This window comes from Pelodiscus sinensis, chromosome 22 (genome assembly GCF_052426305.1).
Source record: "Pelodiscus sinensis isolate ZL-2025 chromosome 22, ASM5242630v1, whole genome shotgun sequence".
NCBI classification, from domain to species: Eukaryota; Metazoa; Chordata; order Testudines; family Trionychidae; genus Pelodiscus; species Pelodiscus sinensis.
Window position 1 is genome coordinate 12,662,826 of NC_143073.1, and position 6,000 is coordinate 12,668,825.

General features: G+C 52.7%; 1 long non-coding RNA gene across 1 annotated transcript in view; it reads right to left on the reverse strand.

Annotated features, from left to right (window-relative positions):
- The window catches only part of LOC149521811 (uncharacterized), a 70,739-nt gene extending 68,060 nt beyond the window's left edge, over positions 1-2,679 (reverse strand). The window contains exon 1 of the long non-coding RNA XR_016347735.1: positions 2,507-2,679. This is a non-coding gene — a long non-coding RNA (uncharacterized LOC149521811). The remainder of the gene's footprint in view (positions 1-2,506) is intronic.
- Between the last annotated feature and the right edge of the window lie 3,321 nt (positions 2,680-6,000).

A 6,000-nucleotide genomic window follows, 5' to 3' on the forward strand; every position in this document is an offset into this window, starting at 1 on the left:
AATACCTGCCTCCCCGCACTGCACGCCATCAGACATGGCAATACCTGCCTCCCCGCACTGCACGCCATCAGACATGGCAATACCTGCCTCCCCGCACTGCACGCCATCAGACATGGCAGTGCCTGCCTCCCCACACTGCACGCCATCAGACATGGCAATACCTGCCTCCCCACACTGCATGCCACTGCTGGAAGAACCCCTTCTCCAGGCTTAGCTGTCTCTCCCAGTCCCCTCTGCATGTGTCCTCATTGGAGGAGTGGAGGGCAGGTTTCTTCCTCCAACCTCCCCCAACTATATGTTTGAAGGCCCCATGAGCCCCTGCCCCCCATACCATGAAAACTCTCACCCACCTCCCGTCCCCAACACGTCCTCCCACGGTGAGCACATGTGCAAGGCCAATACATGTTCCAGGAGCCTTTGGCGCAATGGCTCTGGGACCCTAGCCCAGGGGGGCTCATTCTGAGCCAGATCCTACACCACTATGACTGGGCCAGGGCGCCAAGACCCTGCTCATGCAGCACAACTCAATCCGCTCATGGACCAGCCAAGGCTCCAGCCATAAGGCCCTTAAGTGCATTAAGGGACCCAGGGTGAGGAGCAGCTGCTGGCGCAGGGTGGCTGAGCTCAGGGACTGCAGCGGGCTGCTCGTTCTAGGATACGGACCTGACTCTGGCTTTGTGTTTATAGCACCCTGGAATGTCTGGGAGCAGACAGACCGACAGACCGACTTACTGACCAATCCCATTTCAGGGCAAAGAACACGGCATGGCCTGTGCAGGTTAGTCACATAAGCGCTGCTGAAAGCAAATATTTGCAGCTGTGGGAGAGGGGAGCTGCTGGGTGCCTGAGAGCCGGGTGGGATGGCTCTGGGTCCTGTACAAAACTAAAAAGTGAAACTCAGGTCAGGGACCTTAGCCTACGTAGTCCCGTGGCAACCGTGCTAGAAAATTCACACCATGAGGTAGGGTGTGTGTTGATTCAGACACACAAGAGTCAAAGTGTCCAGACAAGATACAACACTTGTTGGCATTGCTCCCAGGTGGGTCTGGAAACACAGCTCAAATCAAAACCAATTTGAGCCCTGTGGCAAGAGAGAGATCAGTTAGAGAAGGGTTACTCAACATGCGGCCCACAGCCCGTTTGTTTGTGGCCAGTAGATGATAGCTAAAACAAAAAAGTAGTCAATATAATGGTCTTCTGTTGATATGCATTTTAGTAGTTACATTATTGGACTGTCATTGCTCATTAAAAGTGCTGTCCTATGGGTTGAAATGGGGTCAATATTGCATTTTATTAATATCAGCAGGACTGACTTAAATGGGGCCTGTGTGTTATGTAGTCTTGGCTTAATCTATGTATTCACTAGCCAATTAGCCCGTCATAAGACGGGATTTTCAGGTCTCTCCTCCACGTCAGTCTTCTCTCCTGAGCCTCCGGTCTCTCGCTCCATGTTTGTCTCTCTCTCCTCCTCCTCCTGCCTTTCACCCCCCCCCCACCAGCTCTCCTCTGCCTCCTGCCTCTCTCTCTGTCTCTCTCTTTGGGTATGTCTACACTACCCCGCTAGTTCGAACTAGCGGGGTAATGTAGGCATACTGCACTTGCAAATGAAGCCCGGGATTTGAATTTCCCGGGCTTCATTTGCATAAGCGGGGCGCCGCCATTTTTAAATCCCGGCTGGTTCGAACCCCGTGCCGCGCGGCTACACGCGGCACGAACTAGGTAGTTCGAACTAGGCTTCCTAGTTCGAACTACCGTTACTCCTCCCAGACAGAGAGCGGGTGGGCCACATGACTGACTCTCCTTCACTTCACTGCAGCAGCCCGTGGCCCACTGGAGCTCCTCCTGTGGCCCCATAGCCCCCCTGCCTGCCCTCCTCCCCCACGTGACACTTGGGCGCCGGAGCATGGGAGCCCTGCATTTACTTGCTCCTCCCAGCACTCCCAGAGTGCATGAAGCACCTGATTCACCCTCTGCCTCCATTCCTCCCCCTCTCTCCCAGAGCTGGAACACCATGCATCAGCTGTTTGCTGTGTTCCAGCTCTGGGAGGGAGGAGGAGGAGCTGGAGAAGGGATTTGAACACCAGTTTTGCTAAGGAGGGGGCCCAGTTTACTTTCCTGGCCACCCCCAATTTGGGTGGTTTTGTGAGCCAGGTCACAACCCCTCATCAAGATGGTGGAGGGGTGAAGGGCTTACATCACCCAGCTGCAGTCCCAGAGAGAGGTGGGGCTTAGAACCTCCCTCAGGACCTGTTCTGAACCCCAACGCTGCATAAACGAAGCCTGTTAGGGGTCCTGATGTGACACCCTTCCAAAGCTCAGAGCTGGGTAGGTTCAGCATGGCTCCCAACCCCGCGGCCCACTGAGAACTGGGGTTTAACTGCAGCCACTCAGCCCTCTGAGGTGCCCTGTAGGAAGCCAGCTGCTGTGCAGAGCCACTGAGAACACCCCGTAGCAGGACAGCCACAATTCACAGGCATCGCATTTCATTGGCTCTCTCTCTGCTCACCTGTTACCCCCGATCTGAATCAGCTGGCTGGGCTAAGTGACGCTGGCATTAGCCATTCACGTGCTGGAGCAAATAAAGACCAGGACTTGTGATACTGCCAGGACCATTCGCTGCCTCTCTCGTCCCACATTGCCTTTAATGAACGGCTTTTTCTGTCCCAGGCCTCTCCCTCCGCCTGAACCTGCTATAAGCCCAACCCTCTCTTTATGACATCAGCTTGTTGCCATAGGAATGAGTGTGATGTCACAGGCTCTGGATTCTGAGCTGTAATAATTATCCTAGAACTGGAAGGGACCACGAGAGGTCATCAAGTCCAGTCCTCAGCCGTTCGCTGTCTGCCCCTTTAAACCAAGGAGACTGCTGGCCAGCAGCTACACTGAGATAGGGCCGGCCTATTATTGATACCACCTGACAGACCCACACACCTGTGACTGGGGCTGTGACCCAGAGGCAGAGAGAGTTGCTGCTTTCCCAGAACCTGAGTTCCGGGCAGAGAGACTGTGCCCAGCTCAGGCAGGGACAAACTGTCCCGCTTCCCCCATTTGTTTGCTCATGTCTCAACTAACAGGTCCCCTGGCCATGAGGTTCTCCTAACTCTGCCGTTTTCAGATCCACTCTCTGAACGGAGGGCGGAGGGCAGGTTCGAAGGGGCATTGAGTGCCCGAGCTGCAGAGAGGCATTTCTGCCCAGTGAAACCAGCCTGTTTCCAGGTCAGGTCTGGGAGAGGAAAGATTCACTGCTTAGAACTGGGTGAATGATTCAGCAGAGCCCAGGAATCCCTCGCAGAATTCACTGGTGCTGCTTTGCTTCCTGTGCACAGCCGAGTGACAGCTCGGCCCACCTGGGAGGGAGCAGAAAGGGAATTTTTAAGCAACCAATAGAATATATTTGGGGAAAGCAAATTCTGAATTCACAGAAGTGAGCTTTTCTGGGGTTACACTGACCCAAGCAGGAAACAAGATCAAACCCTGAGGTCTGTGTGTCTAATCAAATTACCCTCATGCCTGCACTTCCACTGAGAACTAGTTGGCGAATAAATTGAAATAGCAAATAAAGCAGAGAACACTGAGAGCTATTAGCCAACAGGAAGAGGGGGAGAGGTTTGAGTCCCTTCCTCCCTCTGAGCACCCATTCCCTTTAGCAAATGTCAGCAAAATGACCTAGGACCACAGTCCCCAACAGGCTGGTGCCTGTCACAGCTGGATTAAATCCCCAATGCATTGAGTGAAAAAAACCCTCCTGTGTTCTGAGACTGTATCTGTTCTGCTTGCATTGCCAATTCCTTCCAAACCACGTCCTCACCTTCCCCTTTGCTCTCGAAACCCTTGTGTCTGGTCTCTGACATAATTTTACTGAAGTCACAAAACTCTCTGCCGCCACAAAAGTAAACAACACTTGTGCAGACTCCTCTCCAAAGCCAGCTGAGTGGTTGCTTCCAGTTTTCTAAGGTTCGTGGATAGATTGTTATCCCTTTAGACCTGAGGCTGTCTCTAGACTACACAGATATAGCGATTTGTGTATCTTTTTCTGCTTCGGAAGAGGCTTTTCCAACATTTGGCCCGTCTACACTGGGCCAAATGTTGGGAAAAAACCCTTTTCCAGAACATCCCTTCTTCCTTGTAAAACAAGGTTTACTGGGATGCTGAAAAAAAATGTCGGAAGAGCAGACGCATTCTTTGGGCGCGACAGAGTTTTTCCAGGATATCTCCAGTATCCCAGAAAAACTCTGCAGTCTAGTGAGCAACCAATGTTTGGGGCTTTGCCAGGCACGGAGGAGAAATTGATTCCACAAGTCTGGGAATCCTGTTTATTTACTCAGCAGGAACAAACAATAGCAGGCAGTTTCCTCACTTTCCATTACCAAGTCTGTCTCTCCAGCCAGCCCGGTGCCCCCATGCTTCTGTCTGTGAGATCTCTTCCCTGGCGCTGTCGGCTGCTAGGCTTTCACATGCAGATAAAGTGGGAATGGGGCCTTTCTCTGCACCCCCAGAAGTGGCAGGGCCAAGGACGGAGAGGCCTAGGGCAGTCAGCCTGCAGCACTGCCTGGATCACGGCTCTGGGCCCTCTCCCCAGGCCACAAAGTCACACAGAGTGGCAGAGTGGTACTCTCACGGCAGTTCAAACGGGGTGGAGCCCAGGCCTCTGGCTGCCACCGCGGCCAAAGTAGCAGCAGTGGCAGCTGGGAGCTCAGAGCCCCTTTGAATTGCTGGGCCCCTGTGCAATTGCCCCATTTGTCATCCCCCCCCACCATCGGCCGGACTGACAGTGCCACGGTCTGCAGGGAAACTCCTCAGTCCTCGTGGCTTAGCTTTGGCTCAGGCTCTGCTAAGGTGCCCAGGCCAATGGAGGTGTTCTCAGTTCCCTGTAAGCTGTGCATTTGTGTGGGCGCTCAGGAGGTATTCCAATGCTGATTAGCAGAGCGCCCACTGTTAGGTTTTGTTTCTGCTGGTGGTGCACATTCGCACATGCGTCAACACATGTACAATTTTATTCCATACATAGATGGAAAAAATCCGCACATGGCTGGAAAAGATTAGAGGGAACATTGGAGGTGGCTTTCAGTGGCTCAGCTATGGCAGCATTCAGAGATTCAGCCAGAAGGGACCACAGTGATCTTCTCGTCTGAGTCCCTGGATAACACAGACACCCCCCACCCCCGAGAGAATTTCTAGAGCAGAGCTGTGAGAGAAACACCCCAATCATTATCTGAAAATGGCCACCAGCCCTTGGGAAATCGATGCCTTGGTTAATGATTCTCCCTGTTAGACATTTCCACCTTATGTTCAGCCTTAATTTGTCTGGCGTCAGCTTCCAGCCATTGGATGGTGTTTCTTGGCTACGTGGATGAGCCCATTATTAAATACCAGAGGATTAACCTGGCATTGCCTGGGTCGTTGTGTGGGGGTGAGGTGCTGCTGTCAGGGCAGGGGGTTGGGAAACGAGGAGTACCGGTAGTTCGGAATAGGCACCCTAGTCCGAACTACCTAGTTCGAGCCCCGTGTAGCCGCGCTACACGGGGTTCGAAGCAGCGGGGATTTAAAAATGGCGGCTCCCCGCTTATGCTAATGAAGCCCGGGAAATTCAAATCCCGGGCTTCATTAGCAAGTGCGGTATGCATACATTACCCTCCTAGTTCAAACTAGGAGGGTAGTGTAGACATACCCTATGGCTGCTTTCACATCTCCTCTTCCCAGTACCTCTTAACTACCACCTGGGTAGCCAGTGTGAACCAGACAGCAAATTCCTGCCGTAACCCGGACAAACCTTACTGCGTGAAGTCGAAGCTTTGTAGGAGCCCTCTGCATGGAAAATGCAAATGTGTATGTGTCATCACGGGGGCTGGTTTGTGACTTGTCTAGGAGATGTGAGCAACAAAAGCCTCAGGACGTGTTCTGAGCTTTAATGGATTTATGGAATGATGGGCAAAGACAAGAATGAACTGTCGGATGAGTTGGTTTCCTAGGAAATACTTGGAAGCAGAGAAATACGAACAA